The sequence below is a fragment of the Scyliorhinus canicula genome, chromosome 1 (assembly GCF_902713615.1).
Source record: "Scyliorhinus canicula chromosome 1, sScyCan1.1, whole genome shotgun sequence".
In the NCBI taxonomy this organism is placed as follows: Eukaryota; Metazoa; Chordata; class Chondrichthyes; order Carcharhiniformes; family Scyliorhinidae; genus Scyliorhinus; species Scyliorhinus canicula.
The window spans coordinates 145104040-145130471 of NC_052146.1; positions in this window are offsets into that span (position 1 = coordinate 145104040).

The window sequence follows — 26432 nt, forward strand, 5'->3', positions numbered from 1 at the left end:
TTCTCCGATCCCGTGCCGGTTCGGAGAATCGCCGGGAGGGGGGCCCAAAATGCACGCCGCCAGTCCGACGACGGGCCGCTGATTCTCTGGCGACTGGAGAATCAGCGCCGATGGCACCGGTCGGGGGGGGGGGGGCACTCCACACGCCCCCCCGCCGATTCTCCATGCTCGACGGGCCGAATGCCCGCCGAGTTCGGTCAAGTCCCGCCGGCGTCATTCGGGTGTGGTCCAACCCGACGGAACCTCGCCGTTGTGGCTGCGAGGACCGTCCTGGTGGGGGGGGGGGGGGATTCGACTCCGGGGGGGACTCCACGGTGACCAGGCCCACGATCGGGGGCTACTGATCGGCGGGTGGGCTAATTCTGGGGGGCCTGTGTTCTTCCACTATGGGTCCCTGTAGGGCTCCGCCATGTTGCTTGGGGGTCGCGCAGAGATGGCAACTCACGCACATGCATGGACCCGCGCTAGCCGTGGAGCACATGTGCGAACCCGGGACGCTCATGCTGGCGCCTGTATCGGTAGCTGGAGCTGTGTCAGGTGCTCCAGTGCTGTGTTGGCACCCTGTGCGGTGCAGGATCGCTGCACCTAGCGGCCAGATGACACCGTCGTAAAGCGCTCCGGTGGTTTTGACGGGATCAACACTTAGCCCCATTATTGGAGAATCCCGCTTTGATTTTCTGTGCCAAGGAAGTTCTTGACTTGTCACACTATTATTACCAAAACTGCTATTATCATGAAACTACCAGATTGTCATAAAAAAACAGTTGGTTCACTAATGTCCTTCAGCGAAGGGCTTCTACACTGCTTACCCGATCTGTGCTTTGTCATTTTTGATCCACAGCACTGTAGTTCACTCTTAACTGTCCGCTGAAGTGGCCTAGCAAGACACTCCATTATATCGAAGCCGATTAAATATAATAATACTAGACAGATCACTTGACTTCAATATCGACAACAAACGCATACCCCGCTCAGTCCTCTTCACCAATATCATTATTGAGTGGTGGAAGGAGATGTTTACCAACATTGGGCAAGCTGCCTCACACATTAGTTACGCAACAGCCTGCCATAGTCATACTCACGTAATATACCTTTGAATCAATGTTCCCAGGCTCCTCTATCACCATCCCTGGTCTCGTCATGTTCTTTACAAATTACAAATACATTGTGGCATACAGTGAGGAGGAAGTGGCTCTGGGATTCCTCATTGACTCCAAACCTATGAAGTCTTATTCATCAGACATGGTGAAGAAAACGTCCAGTTGGTTACCACCAACCACCCTCCCTCAGCTAATGAAACAGTGCTCCTGAATTTTGAACAACACATGGAAGACGCACTGAGGTCTGCAATGTAAGGCTTCCAATGCTTATCAAGATTAGTGACACTACTGGCTAGGCTGGTTGAGTCCTGAGAAACACAACTGTTAGTCTAGGTCTGTGGTAGCCATGATATGGAGATGCCAGCGTTGGACTGGGGTGAGCACAGTAAGAAGTCTTACAACACCAGGTTAAAGTCCAACAGGCTTGTTTCAAACACAAGCTTTCAGAGCACTGCTCCTTCCTCAGGTGAATGAAGAGGTATGTTCCAGAAACATATATATAGACAAATTCAAAGATGCCAGATAATGCTTAGAATGCGAGCATTAGCAGGTGATTAATTCATTACAGATCCAGAGCTAGGGGTAACCCCATGTTAAAGAGGTGTGAATTGTTTCAAGCCAGGACAGTTGGTAGGGTTTCACAAGCCCAGGCCAGATAGTGGGAAATGAATGTAATGCAACATGTATCCCAGGTCCCAGTTGAGGCTGCACTCATGTGTGCGGAACTTGGCTATAAGTTTCTACTCGGGGATTCTGCGTTGTCGCACGTCCTGAAGGCCGCCTTGGAGAACGCTTACCCGGAGTCTGCATAGTCTCGCCAATGTACCACGCTTCGGGACATCCTTTCCTGCAGCGTATGAGGTAGACAACATTGGCCGAGTCGCACGAGTATGTACCACGTACCTGGTGGGTGCTGTTTCCACGTGTAATGGTGGTATCCATGTCGATGATCTGGCATGTCTTGCAGAGATTGCCATGGCAGGGCTGTGTGGTGTCGTGGTCACTGTTCTGAAGGCTGGGTAGTTTGCTGCAAACAATGGTTTGTTTGAGGTTGCGTGGTTGTTTGAGCCCCTGGGACGAAACTCTATAAAACTGGCTGTCCTGAAATTCAGCTGGTTAAGCAAAGCCTCAACCTCCCGTGGTTGCTGGTAAAGATGGTTAATGGTCGAAGAAAGCATCCACCCACTCCTCGCATTGACCACACATGCTGTGAGAAACTTGAATAATTGAATTGAGACATTGGATTAGTACCTCTCAAAAAAAACTTTTTTTTTTTAAATGGGGGAGTCACACATGGTGACAATCATAAAGGGAAATTGGAACTTAGAGAGAGATACTAACAGACATCGATATTAACCAACGATATTGACATGATACTATGCTTGATTCTCTACGATTACACGGAAACCAGACTGCAGGATGAACCCAGCACCCATGATCTTTGTAGGGATAATTACCGCACTTTCTGAACTCCGAGCACAAGATACCCAAGACTTTCCACAACCCGGCGGTCTGTGGTACTGTCCCCCAGATTCAGGGGAATGTGAGAGTGGCATCCTATGGGTGCGTAAGAGCAAAAGCATCATATTTGGCTGCAATAATCAATGGACAATTTACAGAAAGCCCAACGGGACCACATCAGAATGTTACATCAGCACAACCAGAACAGAAGATTGGTGGGAACTTACTAACGAAGGGTGCCCCAAAATTGGATGTTTGAAGAAAATTGCAGGGAACACAATAAGAATCGGACAAAATTGCCCCGGGACACCCGCTAAAGATAATTTGGCAATACACATAATTAGTGTAGGACCTGAGCCAGCCCTGAACACCACCATCCCACGGACCACCTCCAGTCAGGACACCACACAACTGTTAGAGACAGAGACTGATGTACCATCAATTCACGACAAGACGATGAGAGCGAGTGAACATAGGCTTTATTATCCAAGAACTTGCCTGCCTGTGACTGCTGTAACAACTGAGCACTGCCCCCAGACGGCTGGTCTATATACCGTCCGGGGGGGCGGAGCCAGAGGCGGAGCCTACCAGGGTTCCAGTACAATACATGGAAGGAGATCATGGGCGGGATTCTCCGACCCCACGCAGGGTCCGAGAATTGGCGGGAAGCGGCGTTATTTCCGCTCCCGCAGGTTTTCGAATTCTCCCGCCGGTAAAAAACCGGCGTTGTGCAAATCCCGCCGGCAGCCTGTGAAAACAGCTGGCGCCGGCGGGATTTCATTTTATTTGCACTGACCGTAAATCTCCGGCCCGGATGGGCCGAAGTCCCGCCGACGTGGCCACGGGTCACGTCGGCGCAAATCAAAGTTGGTTTAAAACGGCGTCAACCATTGATGATGGCTGACGCCGTTCAGTGTCGGGGGTGGGTTGCGGCATGGGGGGGGGGGGTGGGTTGCGGCATGGGGGGGGTGGGTTGCGGCATGGGGGGGGGTGGGTTGCGGCATGGGGGGGGGGGTTGCGGCATGGGGGGGGGGGGTTGCGGCATGGGGGGGGTGGGTTGCGGCATGGGGGGGGTGGGTTGCGGCATGGGGGGGGGTGGGTTGCGGCATGGGGGGGGTGGGTTGCGGCATGGGGGGGGGTGGGTTGCGGCATGGGGGGGGAGTGGGTTGCGGCCATCGGGGGGTTGCGGCCATCGGGGGGGGTTGCGGCCATCGGGGGAGTGGGTTGCTGCCATCGGGGGGGTTGCGGCCATCGGGGGAGTGGGTTGCTGCCATCGGGGGGGTTGCGGCCATCGGGGGAGTGGGTTGCTGCCATCGGGGGGGGTTGCTGCCATCGGGGGGGTTGCGGCCATCGGGGGAGTGGGTTGCGGCCATCGGGGGGGTTGCTGCCATCGGGGGGGTGGGTTGCTGCCATCGGGGGGTTGCTGCCATCGGGGGGGTTGCGGCCATCGGGGGAGTGGGTTGCTGCCATCGGGGGGGGTTGCGGCCATCGGGGAGTGGGTTGCGGCCATCGGGGGAGTGGGTTGCGGCCATCGGGGGAGTGGGTTGCGGCCATCGGGGGGGTTTTGGGGCAGCGGCGGGCAGAGGGGGGGGGGCGACGGATGCCCGGGGCCAACGCACCGTCGCCCCCCCCTGTACGCCGCTGCCCCCTACCCTAACCACCCCCCCCTCACCACCCCTACCTCCCTCCAACGCCCCTACCCCCCTCCCCACCACCCCTACCCCCCTCCAACGCCGCCCCCATCTCTCGCAACGCCGCAACCCCCCCCCCCAACGCCGGGACCCCCCCCCCCCTCAACGCCGGGTCCCCCCCCTCAACGCCGGGTCCCCCCCCCCTCAACGCCGGGTCCCCCCCCCCTCAACGCCGGGTCCCCCCCCCTCAACGCCGGGTCCCCCCCCCCTCAACGCCGCAACCCACACCCCGTCCCCCTCCCTCTGAAGGCCGGTACCCACACCCCCCCTCTCTCCTCCTCCCCCCTTCCTTCCTCCTCCCCCCCTTCCTTCCTCCGTTAGTGGGGGGGAGGGGGGGGGGTGCGGCGTTAGTGGGGGGGTGGGTGCGGCGTTGGAGTGGGGTAGGGGTGGTGAAGGGGGTAGGGGTGGTGAGGGGAGGGGGTTGGGGTAGGGGCAGCGGCGTGCAGAGGAGGGGGGCGACGGATGCCCGGGGCCAACGCACCGTCGCCCCCCCTCTGCACGCAGCTGCCCCTACCCCAACCCCCTCCCTTCACCACCCCTACCCCCTTCACCACCCCTACCTCCTTCACCACCCCTACCCCCCTCCAACGCCGCACCACCACACCCCCACTAACGCCGCACCCCCCCCCCCCCACTAACAGAGGAAGGAAGGGGGGGAGGAGGAGAGAGGGGGGGGGAGGAGGAGAGAGGGAGGGGGGGAGGAGGAGAGAGGGAGGGGGGGGAGGAGGAGAGAGGGAGGGGGGGAAGGAGGAGAGAGGGAGGGAGGGGGAGGAGGGAGGGGGGGAGGAGGAGGGAGGGGGGGGAGGAGGGAGGGAGGGGTGGAGGAGGGAGGGAGGGGGAGGAGGAGAGGGGGGGAGGAGAGAGGGGGCGGGGGAGGAGGAGAGAGGGGGGGAGGAGGAGAGAGGGGGGGGAGGAGAGAGGGGGGGGGAGGAGGAGAGAGTGGGGGGGGGGTGTGGGTACCGGCCTTCAGAGGGAGGGGGACGGGGTGTGGGTACCGGCATTGAGGGGGGGGAACCGGCATTGAGGGGGGGGACCCGGCGTTGGGGGAGGGGGGGGACCCGGCGTTGGGGGAGGGGGGGGACCCGGCGTTGGGGGGGGGGGGACCCGGCGTTGGTGGAGGGGGGGGGGCCGGCGTTGGTTGAGGGGGGGGCCCGGCGTTGAGGGGGGGGGACCCGGCGTTAAGGGGGGGGGAGACCCGGCGTTGGAGGGGGGTAGGTGTGGTGGGGAGGGAGGTAGGGGTGGTGGGGAGGGAGATAGGGGTGGTGAGGGGTGGGTTGAGGTAGGGGTGGTGAGGGGGGGGTTGAGGTAGGGGTGGTGAGGGGGGGGTTGAGGTAGGGGTGGTGAGGGGGGGGTTGAGGTAGGGGTGGTGAGGGGGGGTTGAGGTAGGGGTGGTGAGGGGGGGTTGAGGTAGGGGTGGTGAGGGGGGGGGTTGGGGTAGGGGGCAGCGGCGTACAGAGGGGGGGGCAGCGGCGTACAGAGGGGGGGGCGACGGTGCGTTGGCCCCGGGCATCCGTCGCCCCCCCCTCTCTGCCCGCCGCTGCCCCCAAACCCCCCCCCCCAAATGCCGGAACACACCCACCCCCCCCCAATGCCGGAAACACACCCCCCCCCCCCCAATGCCGGAACACCACCCCCCCCAATGCCGGAACACACCCCCCCCCCCAAATGCCGGAACACACCCCCCCCCCCAAATGCCGGAACACACCCCCCCACCAATGCCGGAACACACCCCCCCCCACCAATGCCGGAACACACCCCCCCCAAATGCCGGAACACACACACCCCCCCCCCAAATGCCGGAACACACACACCCCCCCCCAAATGCCGGAACACACACCCCTCTCCCCCCCCCCCCCCCAAATGCCGGAACACACACCCCCCCCCAAATGCCGGAACACACACCCCTCTCCCCCCCCCCCCCCAAATGCCGGAACACACACCCCTCTCCCCCCCCCCCAAATGCCGGAACACACACCCCTCTCTCCCCCCCCCCAAATGCCGGAACACACACCCCTCTTTCCCCCCCCCCAAATGCCGGAACACACACCCCTCTCTCCCCCCCCCAAATGCCGGAACACACACCCCCCCCTCCCCCCCCCCCCCAAATGCCGGAACACACACCCCTCTCTCCCCCCCCCCAAATGCCGGAACACACTACCCCTCTCTCCCCCCCCCCAAATGCCGGAACACACACCCCTCTCCCCCCCCCCAAATGCCGGAACACACACCCCTCTCTCCCCCCCCCCCCAAATGCCGGAACACACACCCCTCTCCCCCCCCCTCAAATGCCGGAACACACCCCCCCCCAAAATGCCGGAACACACCCCCCCCCCCCCAATGCCGGAACACACACCCCCCCCTGTCTCTCTCCTCCTTATCCTCCAAAAAACGCCGGGTCTCACCACTTCCGCAGCTGGTGAAACTGACGCGTATCGCGTCAGTCAGCTGCTAGCCCCTCCGGGAACGGAGAATAGCGGCCTTAAAGAAGGCCCCGGCGCCGGAGTGATTAACACCGATTTTTTTCGCAGGCAACCCGCGTTACGAAGGGCTACGGAGAATCCCGCCCCATATTACCATTCCCTGGCCATGGGCCACAGTACTATACAGACAACTTATATTATGGTGATTACATTCATCACATTCACCCCTTGTTAAACAATAAAGTCCAGCGGGGTTGAAGTGGGGTCATCATATGTTCAGTCTGTCTGGAGGCCGGGTTGCTCTTTTGGACCATTCTCAGCTCTGGCAGTGTGGCGGGTGCGGGCGTTGTAGTTGTTGACTCCGAGAGCGTGTTGTCTTGAGCTTCGGTCCGGCGTGTCGGCGACGGTTGAGGATTGGGGGTAGGCAGGGTGGTGGTGGATGGCATCAGGGGGATGGTGGATAGCTGTCGGGGTGGGGGGGGGGGGGGGGGGGATGGAAGGCGGTAGTGTAGGCTCAGGACAGTACAGGAGCCCCAGGGGGGCGTAAGGGGTTGGGGGTGGTGGTAGGTGGTGGGGAGGGGGGTGCGTTGACATGGGAACCAGCGGGGGCCAGATCCCGGAGGGAGACGATATCTTGCCGTCCGTCCTGGTGCGCAACGTAGGCATATTCAGGGTTGGCGTGCAGCAGCTAGACCCTCTCGACCAGGGGGTTGGTGTTATGGCTCCTCGTATGCTTCCGGAGAAGAACAGGTCCCGGAGTTGTCAGCCAGGATGGTAGCGAGACCCCGGAGATAGACTTCCGAGGGAAGACAAACAAACGGTCGTGGGGGGTCTCGCTCGTGCCTGTGCAGAGGAGTGATCTGATGGAGTGGAGCGTGTTGGGGAGGACCTCCTTCCAGCGGGGAATCTGGAGACGTCTTGACCGAAGGGCCAGAAGGAGGGCCTTCCATACCGTTGCGTTCTCACTCTCCACCTGCCCGTTTCCTTGCGTGTTGTAGCTCGTAGTCCTGCTCGAGGCGATGCCCTTACAGAGCAGGTACTGACGCAGCTCATCGCTAATGAAAGAGGTGCCCCGGTTACTGTGGACGTATTCAGGGAAACCGAACAGGGTGAAGATGCTGTGCAGTGCCTTTATAACAGTGGCCGAGGTCATGTCGAGACAGGGGATAGCGAAGGGAAAGCGGGAGTACTCGTCAATGATGGTCAGGAAGTATATATTACGGTTGGTGGAAGGGAGGGGCCCTTTGAAGTCAACGCTGAGGCGCACAAAGGGCCGGGAGGCCTTTACCATATGGGCCTTGTCTGGCCGGTTGAAGTGCGGTTTGCACTCCGCGCAGACTTGGCAATCCCTGGTCATGGCCCTTACCTCCTCGGTGCAGTAGGGCAGGTTGCGGGCCTTGATAAAGTGGATAAGCCGAGTGACCCCCCGGGTGACAGAGGTCATTGTGGATGGCCCGAAGTTGGTCGTCTTGCGCGCTGGCGCATGTGCCGCGGGACTGGGCATCTGAGGGCTCGTTGAGCTGCCCAGGACGATACTCGATATCGTAAGTTTAGGTGGGGAGTTCGATTCTCCACCTCAAGATTTTGTCGTTTTTAATTTTGCCCCGTTGTGCGTTGTCGAACATAGAGGCTACCGACCGTTGGTCGGTGACGAGGGTGAACCTCCTACCGGCTAGGTGTGTCGAATCTCGGAGGCGTGGAGGGTTCTAGAAAAGAAGGCTACTGGCCTGCCCGCCTGGTTGAGGGTGGCAGCCAGGGCAATGTCTGAAGCATCGCTTTCTACCTGGAAGGGGATGGACTCGTCCACCGCGTGCATCACGGCTTTGGCAATATCTGCCTTGATGCGGCTGAAGGCCGCGCGGGTCTCAGCCGTCAGGGGGAATATAGTGGCCTTGATAAGTGGGTGGGCTTTGTCCGCATAGTTGGGGACCCACTGGGCGTAGTAGGAGAATAGCCCCAGGCAGCGTTTGAGGACCTTGAGGCTGTGGGGAAGGGGAGGTTCTATGAGGGGGCGCATGCGGTCGGGGTCGGGCTTCAGAACCCCATTTTCCACGACATAGCCGAGGATCGGTAGCCGGGTTGTGCGGAAAATGCACTTCTCTTTGTTATATGTGAGGTTGAGGGATTGGGCGGCCTGGAGGAACCTCTGGAGGTTTGCGACGTAGTCCTGCTGATCATGGCCGCAGTTGGTAACATTGTTCAAGTACAGGTATGTAGCCCACAATCTGTACTGGTCCACCATTCGGTCCATCGTTCTCTGGAAAACCGAGACCCCGTTAGTGACGCCAAAAGGGACCCTGAGGAAGTGGAAGAGTCGGCCGGCTGCTTCAAAAGCAATGCAGTGGCGCTCTTCCGGGCGGATCGAAAGCTGGTGGTAGAAGATGGCTCATTGCTTTCTTTTCATGGGCAATTAGGGATGGGGCAATAAATGTTCGCCCAGCTGGTGATGTTTAAATTCCGTGAATGGGTACAAATAAAGTAGGGGGGAAATCATTTACACTTAAATGGACAAGCTCCAACTTTCACTGGCATGTGCTAACCACTATGTTACTATGCTACCCTGGGCAGCAGGGCATCATAGTGGTTAGCACAGTTGCTTCACAGCTCTAGGGTCCCAGGTACGATTCCCGGCTGGGTCACTGTCTGTGCGGAGTCTGCACGTTCTCCCCGAGTCTGCGTGGGTTTCTTCCGGGTGATCCGGTTTCCTCCCACAGTCCAAAGATGTGCGGTTTAGGTGGATTGGCCATGCTAAATTTCCCTTAGTGCCCAAAAAATGTTAAGTGGGGGTTACTGGGTTCCGAGGATTAGGTAGATACGTGGGCTTCAGTAGGGCCTCTTTGTGAGGGCCAGTGCAGACTCCATGGGTCGAATGACCTCCTTCTGCACTGTAAATTCTATGAAACTATGAATTGCCTCACTATTATTTTCACCATGACATTTCAAGAGGTTTCCAAAAGGAGTGAAGATAGCAACGCCGCTAACTATCCTTCTAGAAGTATGCACTGGAAATTACCTCTTGAGTAACAGGACATGCATATTCATTACATGGTAATTAATTTACAGAAACAAGTCGTTTGGCACAACATTTCACCACTATTACAAATTATCCATTTAAAAATAATTGTGAATTAGATATTGCAATCTGCACAAAATACGTCTCAAATCACATGTTTCTGGATTGCCATTGGATGCAATTGAACATCTGTGTAGATTTCAGTGCACAATATTAAACACTATTATATTATCGTAATTACTCGGCTTGGAGTACGCAATGCAAGGTTACAAGGATCAAGTCATTTGGGATATAGTTCACTGCAGGAAATCACTCTTATAAGGGAAGCGACAAGAGAAAGGCCTGAGTCAGAGTGCAATCATTCTACTGAGTTAGTGGCACCACATGCAAGCAGGTAGTTAAAATATCTTTTCAGGGTAAATTGTTTCCAATTCGTAAACAAATGGTGACCTGCTTGCTTGGCTCTGCGAAGTGCATTAGGAGTATTCAATCACATCTACAATGTTTGAAATTGGACAATTATGGATAAAAATAAAATCTATTTAATGTTGAACAGCTGTGGGAAATCAAATAATTTCATTTTTTTGTTTGCTGATGAATCAGCCCAGTTATGTGATTAGAGCTGATAATCCTGACATACAGTGCAAATCTTGCTTCAATTGTTGCGTGCTTTTGGCGACAGAAAAAGAAACAAGAGTTGTTAACACCAAAGGCATAATCGCAGCTCTGTGAGACCTTTCGCTGAAGCTTCAAGTGCTCGTCGAACAAATTAGCAACCTCCTAAGGAAAACAGGAACTGGAAACAAATCAAAATATTTGAGTAAAATCCCATGGATCCGATTCTTTTTCGTATTGATTTGCAACAGGTCAGAGCCTTTCCAGCCCATCTTATTTTGCAGCTAAGCAGAAAAATATAATTTTCCAAGCTCAAGTTATATTAAGCAATTGGCTCAATGTAGTTGCTGGAAAGGAAAATAAGTGAGCTGTTGTCAGGTTTCTCTCTATAAGGGCAGCACGGTGGCACAGTGGTTAGCATTGCTGCCTACGGCGCGGAGGACCTGGGTTTGAATCCCGGCCCTGGGTCACTGTTTGTGAGGAGTTTGCACATTCTCCACGTGCCTGTGTGGGTTTCGCCCCCACAACCCAAAGATGTGCAGGTTCGGTGGATTGGCCACGTTAAATTGCCCCTTAATTGGAAAAAATAATTGGGTACTCTAAATTTATTTAAAAAAAAGAAAAAAAAAAGATTTCTCTCTATACTTAGCAAGAAATGGGGAAATGGGTAAGGGTGAGTAATAAATCAACTCGCAACTTTTGCATCGTCTTTGAAGGTGATGTATAGGGCGCACCTTACAAGGGCGAGGATGAGCCGATCTTTTGAGGGGGTGGAGGATGTTCGTGAATGCGGTGGGGGGGGGGGGGGGGGGGGGGCACGCAAATCACGTAATCACGTTCATATGTTTTTGTCCTGCCCAAAACTGGATGGGTATTGGAGGGAGGTCTTTAGGTTAATCTCAAAGATGATGCACCTGAGACTCGAGTCAGGTCCCTCGAAGCCATAGTCGAGGTGTCGAATTGGTCGGGGTCGAAAGCGGGTGCGGAGGCAGATGTCTTAGCCTTGGACTCGCTGATTGCCTGAAGGCGGATTCTGTTGGGGTGGACGTCGGCTTCTCAGCCCTGTGCCTTGGCGTGATGGGGGGGATCTCCTGGAGTTCCTAACACTCGAGAAAGTAAAGTTTGAGTTGAGGGGATGGATGGAAATGATGTACAGCCCTTGGACCTTGTTCATTATGCATTTTCATGAATTGAATGACATCAAACATTAGTGGACGGGTTTGGAATATATAAATTAATGATGATCTTGTTTCATTGGTGTTTTCTATTCAAAATGTTGGGAGCTGTTTGAGGGTGGGTGGGATGAGGGGATTGTTGGCTCGGGGATTGTCATTGTATTTGTTGTTATTGTTCATTATTTGTTGCTGTAAATATGATAAATGTGAAAAAGGAGGAGAATAAAAAGATTTTTTGAAAAGTTTTAGCATCGTCTTGTGATGGCCTCGTTCAGGTAAGTATCTCACAGTTGCCCTCATTGTCAGCCAAGTAGGGGGATATTATTAGTTCAGCAAAACAGGCCAGATTTCCAAGTTCAATCCCCAGAATGATTTGAATCCTCAGGTCCCAAATAGACACACTGGGCTACGACAATTGCCCTCCACTCCTAAGATTGGTTATTTTATATGTTCGGAACATCCCAAATTCTGACTGCCTTCTGAAGCATTTCGTTCCTGAAGAGAATTTGAAACTGAATAGGGCAGGATTATGAATCATTTGCTCCTACTGTACTTATCTTATGCCCAGGCTGTTAGCGAGAATCTCCGCAATGCCCATTGATCACCCAGAGTACAAAACTGCATCTTTCTTCATGATTGTCCATATCAGTTCTACGTGTCAGTTGAGGCCATTCTGTGTGGAATAGCTTTTATGCAGTGTATTATGTTTATTAAATGGGCATGGATTCTTGTACTTAAGCTAAAAGAAGTCCGATTTCACAGGCAAAGTGACAGCAATCACAGCTGTCTTTGGCAATAGCTGTCCACAAATGATTCGTAATCTCCATGGTGTGAATTTCTCCATTCCTGACAATCAGTTTGAGTCTGGCATCAAGCCACGGATATTTCCAGGCATTGAGCAACCGTGGTGCCATCAAGCAGGATCAGCATTCAATCATATTTAAATATTATCATAAAGAGTAAACCCAGAAGAAAAGAACACCGACTTTTTCACTTTTAATTACAGTTTTACAGACAGAAAAGTGAATGATTGGGACCTATATATGAGGCAGGGATTCTCCGTCCTGCCAGCTCCATTTTCCAGTGTGGTGCCCCCCCCCCCCCCCCCCCCCCCCCCCCCCCCCCGCTGGCAGCGGGACCCTCCGTTCCCACAGCCGGCCAATGGGGTTTCCCATTGTGGCCACCCCCTGCTGTCAGGAAACCCGAGAGTGTGGGTGCATTGCCGGCAAAACGGAGGATCCCGCCGATGGAGAATCCAGATAAAAGCTTAAATTGCACAAATAAGTGAAAAAAATAAGTGATTATAAAAATGTGAATTTTTATGTTGATGGAGAAAATTGACATTCCACAAATATAAAATTAGTTTTTCAGGTTTAGTGAGGATATTCGGCTGTAATTATGTACACCGTTAAAAGCTCAGGTATGCGCCATTCAACAAAGTGGAACAATTTCAAGGGTTATTTTACAGTGAGGTGAATAACATAGCCTTCATCAGTTTAGTGATTTCTAATTGATTGCAGCCTAGGAGCGACTTCAACAGCGCATCCATCGTGCTGGGACCAGAGTCGTGGCGAATCGCATAACTAGGGTTGTAGACAGAGCTTTAAAATAAATAGCGGGGGGGGGGGGGGGGGGGGGGGGGTTCAGTTATATGTAAAATTAGAAAATCAAAGTTAAAGGAGAAAGTAGGAGAGTCGGTTAATGATGAAGTCGATTGTTACCAGAAAATAAAAGGAAAGGGCAGACTATTTAAAAGTAATGTTGTACCATGGAATTTTGATAAGGAAGAAACTTAAAGACTTTGGGCTGGATTCTCCTTTTCTGCGGCTCTGTCCGCAGGATCCGTCTGGTCTTACAACCAAAAAGTCAGTGGCACCCCCGCACCGATGCTCTGCCCAGTGGGGGACTAGCAGCCGCACCACGTAAAGCCCCCGACTTTACCTGCCGATATGGATGCAGAATGACCGGGTCTGTGGCCGCGCATGCGCATAGCGGCAGCCTGCGGCATCGTGCTGTACAACATGGCGCCAGTCGTGTGCGGACCCAGCCTGCCAGATAGTGCTTCACTGTAATCCCCCTAGCCAACCCCGGAACACTGCCCATCAGTCCCCCTAGCCCCCGCTGAAACCCCCCCCTGCCAGCGGAACGGCTCTCCCCCCCCCCCCCCCCCCCCGATACAGTCAGCAGCCGCCATGCGGTTTCTGAAAAGGGAGAGGACATGCACCATGCCGTCGGTGATTTGGCCCATTGGGAGCGGAGCATCTGGAGAGGACCTCAGGTGACGTCCTGAGGCCATCCCTACGGCGTGCGGCATATTCCTTGAGAATGCCATTTTTAAGGGGGCGGAGCATCGGAAAAAATGCACCATCCTAATTCCGGCGTTAAATGGATTCTCGGGTCGTTTGCCAAACGCGGTTTGGACATCGGCAATCGGAGAATCCCACCCTCTGTGTCTGAATACATGAAGCACTCGGAACAAAATTAATGAGTTAACAACTCAAATTGAAACAAACAGGAATGATTTGGTGGCGAATACTGAGACATGGTTACAAGGAAACCAGATATGGGAATTGAATACCCAAGGGTATTCAGTAGTTTAAAAGGATAGACAAAAGGTAAAGGAGATGGTGTAGCTTTGCAGGTAAAGGAAGGGATCAGTGCTGTCGTGAGAAATGAGATAGGCACTGGGATTTAAGTCTGGGTATAAATAAGAAATAGCAAAGGAAAGAGTAGTAAAGTAGCAAAGTAGGAGTAATCTATAGATCCCCAAACAGTAGTTGCACAGTCGGGCATAGTATAAGCCTTGAAATATTGAAGGCTTGTAAGAAAGATACGACAGTAATCATAGAAATATAGAAAATAGAAGCAGGAGGCCATTCAGCCCTTCGAGTCTGCTCCACCATTCATTATGATCATGGCTGATCATCCAATTTAGTAGCCTAATCCCGCTTTCCCCTCATGTCCTTTGATTATCTTCATCCCACGAGCTATATCTAACTGCTTCTTGAAAACATACAATGTTCCGGCATGAGTTACTTCCTGTGATAATGAATTCCACAAGCTCACCATTCTCTTCGTGAAATAATTTCTTCTCATCTGTCCTAAATGATCTGCCCCAAATCCTCAGTTGGGTGATTTTAATAAGCTCATAGACTGGGTTAATCAAATTGGCAAGGATAGCCTCAAGGGAGATTTAATACTAATAACAATCTTTATTGTCACAAGTAGGCTTACATTATTACTGCAATAAAGTTACTGTGAAAACCCCCTAGTCACCACATTCCGACACCTGTCGGGTGCACTGAGGGAGAATTCAGAATGCCCATATTTCCTAACAGCACATCTTGTGGGTGGAAACCGGAGCACCCGGAAGAAACCCACGCAGTCACAGGGAGAACGTGCTGACTCCGCACAGACAGTAACCCAGGCCGGAAATCGAACCTGGACCCTGGAGCTGTGAAGCAACAGTGCTAACTACTGTGCTATCGTGCCGCCCCATTGAATGTGTTGGAGATTGTTTCTTGGAGAAATATGGTGTGGAACCAACCAATGAGTAGGCTATTCTGGATTGATATTATGCAATGAGCAGGGATTAATTAATGACCTCAGAGTTAAGGATCATCTCGGAAAGAGTGATCATAGCATGGTAGAAGTTCAAATTCAGTTTGAGGGCAAGAAATTGAAGTCACACACTCGCTTTCTGGAGTTAAAGAAAGGTTGGCATGAGAACAGATGGGCCCTCATGGACTGGGCTGGGAGACTGAAAGGTAGGACAGTTAATGAGCAGTGGCTGTTGTTTAAGAATGTATTCAATTCATCCCAACTTAAATATATTCCAGAGCGGAATAAAGATTGTGAGAAGGGGAAAAATACATCCTGCGCTGAGCAAGGAAGTTAAAGATAATAGAAAGACAAAAAATGAAGCATACCATATTGCAAAGGCCAGTGGCATGCTGGCAAATTGGGAAAACTTTGAAGATCAACAAAGGATTACTAAAAAAGTAACAAAGAAAGAAAATGTAAACAATGAAATAAAACTAGTGCAAAATATAAAAAAAGATAGCAAAAGCTTCTCTAAGTATATAAAAGGGAAGAGAGTATCTTAAGTGAATGTTGGTCCCTTGGCAGCTGAGACCGGGATGTTAATAGTGGATAACACAGAAATGGTGGAGATGTTAAATCAATATCTTGCCTCAGTTTTTACGGTGGAGAACATGAGTACCATCCCAATAGTAACATCTAATGCAGAAGTAATAGAAAGGGAGGAAGTTCGAACAATCATTATCAACAGGAAAAAAGTGCTGAACAAACTATTGAGATTGAAGGCAGACATATACCCAGAGGCTGAAGGCCTTAAAGGAAGTGGCACTGGAGATAGTTGGTTATCCATTGGTTATAATATTGCATAATTCCCTGGATGGTAAGTTTCCAGTATTGGAAAAATGCTGTTTTTCAAAATGGCTGGGAGGTAGAAAGTAGGAAACTATAGACCAGTTAGTTTAACATTTGTCGTTGGGAAATTGCTAGAATCCATTATTAGGGAAGTAATAACAGGACATTTAGAAAGTCAAAACACAATCCGTCAGAGTCAGCTGTGTTTTATGAAGGACAAATCATGTTGGACTAATTTGCTAGAGTTCTTCAAAGATGGGACAAATCAAGTGGATAATAGGGATCCTGTAGATGTAGTATCTGGACTTCCAGAATTCATTTGATGATGTGACGCACAAAATGTTAATACACAAGGTCGGATCACATGGGATTAGTGGTAATTTATTAGATTGGATAGAAGACTAGCTAACCAACAGAAGACAGAGAGTCGGGATAAATGGATCTTTTTCTTGTTGGCAAGATAGAACTATTGGGGTGCCACAGGGTTCGGTCCTCAGGCCCCCAACTATTTCCAATATATATCAATGATTCGGATGCAGGAATAAATGTACTACGGCCACATTTGCAGATCACACTAATATAGGTGGTATAGTAAATTGAATGGAGGAAAAAAGAAATTTACAAATGAATACAGATAGGTTTGGTGAGTGGGCCAAAATCAGCCTGACGGATTTAACACGGATAATGTGAGATTTTCCATTTTGATTGGAAAAATGAAAAGACAATTTATTATCTCCATGGAGAGAAACTTCAGGGTGCTTTGTTGCAGAAGGATCTGGGTGTTGTCGTGCATAAATCTCAGAAAACGAATATGCCAGTACAGCAGGTAATAAGGAAGGCAAATAGAATTTTGGCCTTTATAGCTCAAGGAATAGAGTATAAAAGTAGGTAAGTGATGATGCAGCTGTACAAGGCATTGGTAAGATCTCACCTGGAGTACTCCGTATAGATTTAGTCCCCTTATTCGAGCAGTTCAGAGCAGGTTCACTGGATTGATTCACGTGATGAGGGGTTTGTCCTATGAGCAATTTAGGCTTTTACTCTCTCGAGTTTAGAAAAATGAGAGGAGATCTAATTGAGGTATATAAGGTGATAAAAGATATTGACAAAGTAGGCATGGAGTGGATGCTTCCTCTTGTGGGGCAATCTAGAATGAGAAGTCATAGTTTTAGAATAAGGGATAACAGATTTAAAACAGTGCTGAGAAGAAATTACTTCTCTCAAAGGGTAATGAATTTGTGGATTTCACTATCCCAGAGTGCGATAGATGCCGGGACTTTGACTAAATTTGAGGAGGAGATAGACAGATTTTTAATTAGGAAGGGTTGAAGGGTTATGGAAAATGGGCAAATGTGGAGTTGAGGCCAAGTGGAGATCAGCCATTATCGCATTGACTGGTGGAGTGGGCTTGAGAGGCTGAATTGCTTACTCCTGCTCCTAATTCTTATGTTCTTATGTTCAAGGGACAGTGTAGATTAGAATCACTGTCAGTAACTCCTGCAGCTGGAATCTCCGTCGGTGGGATTCTCTGTTTTGTCAGTAGTGCACTCGCGCCCGACAGAGTGGGGTGCCGACAATGGGAAGCCCATTGGCCAACTGCCGGGACGAAGAATCCCGCTGCCGACAGAGGCACGGTGCACCAGAAAACAGTGTGCCGGGACAGAGATTCCTGCCCCTGAATTTTCATGTTTAATTGTACATATGCACACACCAGTGTCATAGAAACATTCTACAGTAAAATCCAGCCTAATTATTATTATTATTGTGAGAAGAAGTAAAATCCAAGATTCAAAAATCATAATCCACAAAGCATTAGCACCATTTGAAGAACAAAGAAACCCTTTTGAACAAGGGCTTAAGGAGCAGGTATCTCATAGGTTTTATTGGGAAATAATGGGCCAACCATCAGAATAATAAATAGATAAGCTATTAACACATTCAGATGATTCCAACATGCAGTCACACCTGGTATGTTGAAATCTCAGTTTCATCAGTAAGCTCAGCAGGAGATTTTGCATTATTGCAAGAAACACATGATGAGGTCATTTGAGTCAAGTCTGGAAATGGGCAACAGATTCTGACCGACAAACAGAATTAAACCATCACTCCTGAAGGCCGTTCTGTAACTCAGGGCGGACTTCTCCCCAAAAATGACAAAGCGCCATTTTGAATGCAAAAGCCAGCATGATTGTTGTCGGCTTGGCCGGTGTGAATCTGATCATAATCTTCCCACACTTAAGAACAATAAATGAACCCCCAGGTGAAACACACAGAGCTGGAGTCCCCAGGCATCTGATATACCTGACCTGGGGCTCAGCTGTGCACAGCTAACAAAGGGGAGCAGCATTTAAACGGTCCCTCTGCGCTCACTCCCTGTCACGCCAGGAGGATGGCAGCTATTAAGAGGGGTCAAACATGAAAGAAAGCAGGCTTCAAGCCTTCACAGACCCACCATAACCCCCGTCTATAGCACCCTTCAGTACAGTCTGAGTCCCCCAACCCCTAGCTCCCTTGAAGGACTCCACGCATCTGCTGCACCCGGCACTAAGTGGAGAGGGTACTCACCTCCATCCTCCCTTTTGGAGTTCATGGCGCCTGGCCTTGTTTTTAAATACCAGTAGTAATTGGCACTCACGTGACATCCCCCTGGTGGGCACGAAGATTCCATGAGCCCGGAACATCTGACTTCAATCTCGCTAATGAAATTACAATAAATTCAAATGCATGCGAATCAGGTTCTCGCCCTTTCTGGATCACACCAGTGTGAAGGGCCCGGGAAGATCAGAAACTGATTTGCACTGGTTGGGCCTTATGCCAGATTTTCTTGCCATAACGGGATTTGTGTTTGGTGTAATGCCCCCTCAATTAGATCATGGTTGATCTGTAACACATATCCATTTATTTGCCTGTGCTCCGTATTCCTTGATACCCTTATTTAACAAAACTATCAATCTTTGTCTTGACATTTAAATTGACCCAGCATTCACAGACTTCTGGGGAATCGAGTTTCAGATTTCCACTACTTTTTATATGAAAACGTGCATCCTGATTTCACTTCTGATTTATGCTCTTTGATTCCCTGCCAAAGACAGGTGGGCTGGATTCTCCAATTTTGGGGCTATGTCTGGAGGATGCATGGCTTTTTTTGTGTGGGATGAATGCACTGCGCTCCGAAAGCTAGTGATTCAAAACAAACCTGTTGGACTTTAGCCAAGTGCTGTAAGACTTCTTACTATGCCTAGTCCAACGCCGGCATCTCCACATCATTTCACAACAGTATTTTCAGTTTGCCAACTGTTAGAGTGGAAAAATGCAGGAGGACACTTATTGAAGACATTCCACCCAATGCACACCACAAAGGGGCTTTTGATAGGCACCCCAGGTTATACTATCATAAGATTATATATCGAGTTTTATGGATTTACACTGAATGTAAGATTATGGATCACTGACACTGATGCACCCAAGAGAAAATATAAAGCAGACCCAACAATTCTATCAGGTGGATTTCCTGTTCAAATCTGAAATACTTGGAAGCCTTATCCAGCATCTGTAGATTTGTTATTTTCCCCAAGGCAGGATCTTTAGATAGCAGGGAAACATATCGCCATCATTCACAGCAGCTGCAAAGTCTGATTAGCCACCATCTCTGACATCCCAGCAGTAGCCATGGCTGGACTGCAAGTGGTTGCCAAATTCTAAGCGCTGGAGTCCAGGAACAGTTAAGTGTCAGGGGTGGTGATGGGGAGAATTGGAGTGGGGCGGGGGCGGGGAGGGGTGGTCTCAGGGCAGGGGTTAGAGGTGAGGCCTAGAGGCATTGGGGTCTTGAAGGAGGTGCTGGGGAGTGGCTGGGGAGAGGGGGAAGAGGGATGGCAAAGACCTTGGAGAGGGTGCTTGATGTGGCAAAACAGTATTTAAAAGAATCAGACTTGATTAACTGTTGTATATAAATATAGGAATATTTATGATTATTTTCTTCAAAAGCACAGCATTAGGTTTCTGATGCTGTCTGTTGCTGAGGTTGGATACAGATCATCACCAGATGTGCCACCACTTGCATTTGACTGGAGAAGCATTGTATAATTGGAGTTTCCGATAGCTAAGTCTGAAGAACAGCAAATCCAGCCACCATTAATAAACGCATTGTTGATGAGGCTGACATCCGATGTCCTCATGTGGAACCACAGTGCCATTTTGTTCAAGCTATTTAATCAGCAAATCAAAGTGCTCATATGTACAATTAAGCGCAAATGAAAGAGTCTTTAGCATCCCTTTAACATTCTGCTATATTTCTTGATTTGAAATCACGTCATATATAACAGGCTTACTGAAAGAAGATAGAAACTAGTGAGCTGATTAATATGAAAATAAACAAATAAATAGGTTTGGTGAGAAACATTTTCAAATATTTCTGAAGCAAATCAAATTGAAGTTGCACGGTCTGCCATTTTTATATAAAAGTTGGTGATGAAAACAGCTTGAATTGAAATTCTATAGGGTTTGGAACTGCTGAGAGAACAGTTTGCTTTGAATCTATTTTATTACATTTTTGTTCATCAACCTTGAATAAGGCTTTTCTCCATGTGAGGCGATAGAAAAGGAAATTTACAAAAAGAGATAAAAAGGCGCTATTCATCTTGTTGCCTGAAAATTTTGGCTTTCTCAGCTATAGGTCAGTGTCAGGCGACAGAGAGAATTTTTGTAGTACAGTTAGAAACATAATTTGAACATGTGGTGTTTTTTATGGAGAAATGAAAGCTACTGTGAACTTGAATGGTAAAACTCCTCTTTCTATAAGCTCTTTTGGAACTCTCTGTGAAAGAAGGCATGGGCCATCTTAATCGAGTGCCTGTTGTATTAATTAATGATTTGCCAATTCAATTATCCCGTTCCACAAAAATGGCAGGAATGTGCATTGATGCAATACCAATGTTCATCTGAAGGTGTATCTAATAATCATTGTAACAGGACATTCACCATCCCATAGCATACCGTATTTATCATGTCTGACCGAGGTTTGTTTAACATGGTTACTGACTGCATTTTCCAAAACTCTAGCATTCTGCTTTTAATGAAAGAAATGGGAGAATATCTACTTCTCTCAATAATCAATAATCCAGTAATGAAATAAGGGACACGTGTAACTCTGATTTATGAGAATGACATTTTGTTAGCAGGTTGTCTATTATGGAGAAAAACAACTAGTCTCCTGCCTTGCTGTTCAAAGTTTTATTTCATCTTTTTAAAATGTTTCACCTCAGTCATCACATTCACTCCTCTGGTTTTGAGCCCTGCTCCAGACTATCTGTTGCCAGGAGAGAAGATTTCCAGTCTCTCAACACTGGGTTGATATCAGCAGTCAGTGCTTGTGTCAGATGGTTGCGAAGTAACGTTCCATTCTAGACTCAGCGAGCAAAATGCATAAAGATTATGCATAGAGCTAGCGAGTTGTGCAAAGGCTAAATTTATCTCATATGAACCTCATTTACCCCAAATTTACTTTATTACAGGTTCTCGTTTTACTTCAATGATAATGGTTACTTCAAATTTTTTTGAAGGGTGGAACTTTTTTGCTATGATTACTATTTGATGATGAGGGGATCTCTAATATGTGCACAAAGAATGACCACAACTGAGAGTCTTAACATGGCCCAAACATGTTAACTTGATCTAAAGAGAGGCCATTGCCCCGTTTCTTCATCCTGCGAATGATGCATGTGTCGTTAGATAACTGACAAATACCGATTCTAGCCCTCCATTTCACAAATAGATAGCATTGATTCTTCCTCAGTAGTGCAACTCACCAGAAAATAGGTGGTCGGGTTGCCTTCATTAACAACAGGTTATCCAAAATGGTGTTAATATTTGGAGTTGCACAGCTTCAACATCCACTGCTTTGCGTTATGATGATCCCAATGAAACTTAGGTGCTTGGATATGGGTTTGTGGATTAATTGAACTGTAATGCTTGGCTGAGGATCTAGATTAGGTTCAAAAATGTTAATTTGTAAAAACCTTTGGACACTTTGGGTGCATTCTATTTTTCTATTTTTCTCCCCATTTCCCCAATTAAAGTCTCTCCCAATCGTGTTAGCCCACATACAGAGGTTTTTTCCACCAATATTCAATGAGTCAGCAAAAACCAGCGCTCAGAAAGAACAGCACAGATGAAGGGTGCCAAGGTTTTCTTATTTTAGTTATTCTGATATCTCGGTCATTTCCACAGCTTCCCTTTCATGCTCATTCTCACATTTCCTCGTAATTCAGTCTTCCGATGCTGGGGGAAAATTTCAAAATTTCCAAGGGGGAATGAGCGATTTTATATCTTTGTTTCCCTCACTTCAGTCAGATAATCTCACCAAAGCTAGTCATCCAGAAGCTTGGAGAAACCAAGGCTGGGACTTAAGCTTTCTGTTTAGGGTTCAAAGCTCAAGGTTCCTCGTGTTTAGATTTCTGAATCATGGTCCATCTTCAGTTTTGTAGGTTTCTCTCCTTTTGTTTTACATTATGTTTCAAGTTATGTTTATCGGTGCTTCTTGGAGCAGGTCCAACCCTTCTCACTGATTCATTGCAAATGTAGATGGTCTGCTGAATACAGGTAGATGAAACATTAACCATTAATTTGAATTCAGCAAATGGGTTCCCAGTCAGTACAGTAGATCACAACCCACATTGAAATGAAACTTGGCAACACTAAATTACCATGCTGTTCCAACAGGCTTCATTGCCAAATAATTATGTGAGGCAGTTTCAATCAAATAACTGTTGTTTTCCACAAGTTACATATGAAACCTGGACTGCAGTTATTCTTTTGCTCAAAAGCAACAAGAGAACAAACAAATAATTGCGAGCAAAGGGAGACTCAGACTTGAATCCATATGTGAACAAAATGAGAGCTCAAATTAAAAAAGAAGCAATTTAAACACCAAATGATTATTTCTGAGCCACTAGTAGCAGCTGGGGAAATAAATGGAGGTCTGATTTTTAATTGTCGCCAATGACCCCGACACTGGCTGGAATGTTGGAGGTGAGCTCACCTCCGCTGGCCCACAAAACCACAATGTAATTTTCACAGATTCACAGAATCATAGAATCCTTACAGTGCAGAAGGAAGCCATTCGGTCCATTGACTCTGCACCAATCCTCTAAATGAGCATCCCACCCAGGTCCACTTCCCTGCCCTATCCCCGTAACCCCACCTAACCTTTGGACAATAAAGGGAAATCTAGCATAGCCAAACAACCTCTTTGAACACAACTTTGTGTGGCTTAGGTAAGTAAGACCTCCGAGTTTGCTATTCTTAAGTCCCAGGAGGCCAAGCAATGGGTGAACACTGCCTTATTCAAAAGAATCTTCCCTAATGCAGTAAATACACACAGTATTAGTTCCATAACAACATGATGGTCCCTTTTTGGGCCAGCTTTTATGCAAGATAATTTTGAGCCTCAGCTGGACGGGGCTTTGCCCACTAGCAGGGAAGTTCATCTTCCATAAGACTCATGAAGAGATTAATTAGGGTATCGCTGTGGGCCGAAAGGACAAACAACATGGACCCCATGAAAGGTCCAGTGAAGTCAGAGTGTATCCGCACCCAGGGATGAAGCAAGGCCAGCAGAGGAAATTGATGGTGTTCTTGTTATAGAACAGTACAGCACAGAACAGGCCCTTCGGCCCTCGATGTTGTGCCGAGCCATGATCACCCTACTCAAACTCACGTATCCACCCTATACCCGTAACCCAACAACCCCCCCCTTAACCTTACTTTTTAGGACACTACGGGTAATTTAGCATGGCCAATCCACCTAACCCGCACATCTTTGGACTGTGGGAGGAAACCGGAGCACCCGGAGGAAACCCACGCACACACGGGGAGGACGTGCAGACTCCGCACAGACAGTGACCCAGCCGGGAACCGAACCTGGGACCCTGGAGCTGTGAAGCATTTATGCTAACCACCATGCTACCGTGCCAGGCATCTTTTCACTACTCAGTCAATATCACCATCTATCCCTGGCCACCAGACATAGACATCGGCAGCATATTCATCTTCAAAGCCCCTGGGTGTCCATTACGCAGATCCTGCAGGATCGACTGTTAGCCTAGTTGCGGGATAATCACGCAAGCTCCCCATAGGAAGATGCCATCCTCCACACACAGCTTCTGCTTTTTCATAACGTAGGACTGCAGGGCTGCTGCGGGGTTTCCTTGTAATCCACCATGCAAAATAATGTGGCAAAATTCCACCAATGTGGGATTTCTCTGAGTCTATGTGTTAATCTGTGAGGCTGTTACTGGCAGAGTATCATGAAATTTAGAGTTTCCATGACTTTGTCCATCACTGATGGAGAAGGGGAGCTTACAGGCCGCGGGAGAAAACGGAGGGCATCAGCATGTGTCATTTGCACGTTGAAATGTGTATTTGCATGCTGCTAGTAATAGAGCCCAGTGATGAATTCGGGCAGAGGCTATGGGGGGAATTCCCTTGTCCTCCTTGTAAAGACTCACCTGATGAAGGAGCTGCATTCCAAAAGCTAGTGGTTCCAAACAAACCTGTTGGACTTTAATCTGGTGTTGTAAGACTTCTTACTGTGCTCGCCCCAGTCCAATGCCGGCATCTCCATGTCTTGTGAAGACTCAGCAGTGACTTTTTTCTTCTTTATTCGTCATGGGATGTGGGCATCGCTGGCTGGGCCAACGTTTGTTGCCCGTCCCTGAGGGTTTTAAGAATCAACCGCATTGCTGCAGGTGGGCCTGGAGTCATATGTAGACCAGACAGGTTGCATTCCCTAAGGAACATTAGTAAACCAGATAGGTTTTTAAAACAAACAACAATGGTTATAGTTCGTCATTAGACTTTTAATTCGGGCAGCACGGTGGCGCAGTGAGTTAGCCCTGCTGCCTCACGGTGCTGAGGTCCCAGGTTCGATCCTGGCTCTGGGTCACTCTCTGTGTGGAGTTTGCACATTCTCCCTGTGTTTGCGTGCTTTTCGCCCTCGCAACCCAAAAGATGTGCAGGCTAGGTGGATTGGCCACGCTAAATTGCCCATTAATTGGAAATAAAGAATTGGATACTCTAAACTTATTTTTAAAAATTAGACTTTTAATTCCAGATTTTTATTTAATTTAAATTCCACCGTCTGCCCTGGTGGGATTCAAACCCATGTCCCCAGAGCATTACCCTGCGTCTCTGGGTTACTCATCCAGCGGTAATACCATAAAGCCACTGCCTGTCATATGGTCTGTGATGATGTGAAAATATTGCCCTTAGATATATTGGTGAAATTATTTCACTGAATATACCACGGCCAAACCTTTTTTTTCACAATGGGCATAGCAGTGCTGTGTATCTGCCAGGGTTCTGGAAGTCTATGCTATAGGACGTTCCGTGCCATTGTCCCATTAATACAACAGCATTGCTCCAATGCCGCATGGAGGGGGGGTCACACGTGAGGCCGGGAATGATTGTAATTGGCCAGCAGCTGGGAGGATAACAGCTGTCTCTTCACCCTGGCGAATGGGCCTCCTCTTGTGGAACTTCTAAACCCACTTTTGGCCCCTTTTTAATAAAATGTGAAGAGGTGCAAACAGAGTGGCCAAATTCAGAATAAACTTCCCATAGTAATTTGAGTCTCAAAAATGATTTCAGTTGTGTCATCAGGCCTCCCTTTATGGCCTGGACCTCTTCCAGTCGATGCGAGCCATCTTTGTCCATGCGGTAACCCAGGTACATAACTGCCTTTGCTTGAAATGCACATTGCCTCTCTTCATGAGGAGAGCTGCTTGAGAGAGTCATCTGAAGACCTCTTTGTCTAAGTTCTCCTTCTCAGTGGCCCCGGAATGAGCCAGGTATTCTGCCACTTTGGCTGTCACTGGAGGATGCTTTCCATCACTTTCTGGAATATTGCACAAGCGGAAGAGACCCTCATGGGAAGGCGAGTATATTTGAATAGCTCCCTCTGGGTATTACTGGTCACGTACTTTCAAGATGTGGGCTGCGATTCTCCAAGCTCGCGTCGGGTCGAAAAATCGGCGAGAGGACGCGAGAATCCCGCCATGCCGCTCCAACACCAGGTCCCTGATTCTCCGGCGATCGGAGAATTGGCAGCAATCGCGCCCACGCGGTCGCCACGGCGCCGGTCAGGTGGCGTTGAAAGCGGCCCCCACAGCAATTCCCCGCGCTCAAAGGAACGGGTTCCACTGAGTCCCACCAGCGTGGTTTCCATATGGTCCCACCCGGCGGGACCGCAGCGTTCTGACTGCGGGGGCTGCCCTGGTTGGGGGGGGGGGGCAGGAGGATCCAGCTCTGGGGGGGGGGGCACCACGGTGGCCATGCCCATGCTCGTGGTCTACCGATCGGTGGCCGTGCTCATTCCGGGCAGGAGGCCTCTGTTCCATCGTGCTGGGCCCCTGTAGAGCTCTGCCATGTTTGCCGGGCACCAGCGCAGAGATGGCTACCATGCGCATGTGTGGACCCTTGCCGGCTGTGGCGTGCATGTGCCGACCCACGCCGGCCGTGCAGGGCCGGCTTTCGGCACCGGGGCAGTGCACAGTTCTCTGGCGTCGTTC